We start from the raw sequence: 1,205 nt of genomic DNA on the forward strand, positions 1-1,205 counted from the left end.
TCAGTTCTTAACTGAATTCTTGCAGATATATGATACTGTTAAGACTAATGGAGTAGATCCTGAAATCTACAGGCTCATGCTTTTCCCTTTTGCTGTAAGAGACAGAGCTAGAATATGGTTGGACTTTCAACCTAAGGATAGCCTGAACTCTTGGGATAAGCTGGTCAAGGCTTTCTTAGCCAAGTTCTTTCCTCCTCAAAAGCTGAGTAAACTTAGAGTGGATGTTCAAACCTTCAGACAGAAAGAAGGTGAATCCCTCTATGAAGCTTGGGAGAGATACAAAGAATTGACCAAAAAGTGTCCTTCTGACATGCTTTCAGAATGGACCATCCTGGATATATTCTATGATGGTCTGTCTGAATTAGCTAAAATGTCATTAGATACTTCTGCAGGTGGATCCATTCACCTAAAGAAAACGCCTGCAGAAGCTCAAGAACTCATTGACATGGTTGCTAATAACCAGTTCATGTACACTTCTGAGAGGAATCCTGTGAGTAATGGGACGCCTCAGAATAAAATATTGACTCAGCAAGTCAATATGATTTCTCAGAGTCTGAATGGAATGCAAGCTGCATCCAACAGTATTCAAGAGGCATCTTTTGAAGAAGAAGCTTATGATCCTGAGAACCCTGCAATAGTAGAGGTGAATTATATGAGTGAACCTTATGGAAACACCTATAATCCATCATGGAGAAATCATCCAAATTTCTCATGGAAGGATCAAAAGCCTCAACAAGGTTTTAATAATGGTGGAAGAAATAGGTTTAACAATAGTAAACCTTTTCCATCATCCACTCAGCAACAGACAGAGAACTCTGAACAAAATATCTCTAATTTAGCAAACTTAGTCTCTGATCTATCTAAGGCCACTGTGAGTTTCATGAATGAAACAAGGTCCTCCATTAGAAATTTGGAAGCACAAGTGGGCTAACTGAGTAAAAGGATCACTGAAATCCCTCCTAGTACTCTCCCAATCAATACAGAAGAAAACCCAAAAGGAGAGTGCAAGGCCATTGAATTGATCACCATGGCCGAACCTGTAAGGGGAGGAGAGGACGTGAATCCCAGTGAGGAAGACCTCCTGGGACGTCCAGTGATCAATAAGGAGCTTCCCTCTGAGGAACCAAAGGAATCTGAGACTCATCTAGAGACTATAGAGATTCCATTAAACCTCCTCATGCCATTCATGAGCTCTGATGAGTATT

General features: G+C 40.7%; 1 non-coding gene across 1 annotated transcript; it reads right to left on the reverse strand.

The window, feature by feature from the left end:
• Positions 1 to 208: 208 nt before the first annotated feature.
• LOC148576048 (small nucleolar RNA R71) lies at positions 209 to 316 on the reverse strand. The gene has a single exon (XR_015903976.1). It is a non-coding gene; the product is annotated as a small nucleolar RNA R71 (small nucleolar RNA).
• Between the last annotated feature and the right edge of the window lie 889 nt (positions 317 to 1,205).

The sequence above is a fragment of the Arachis ipaensis genome, chromosome B1, assembly GCF_059453495.1.
Source record: "Arachis ipaensis isolate K30076 ecotype BB chromosome B1, ASM5945349v1, whole genome shotgun sequence".
Taxonomy (NCBI): Eukaryota; Viridiplantae; Streptophyta; class Magnoliopsida; order Fabales; family Fabaceae; genus Arachis; species Arachis ipaensis.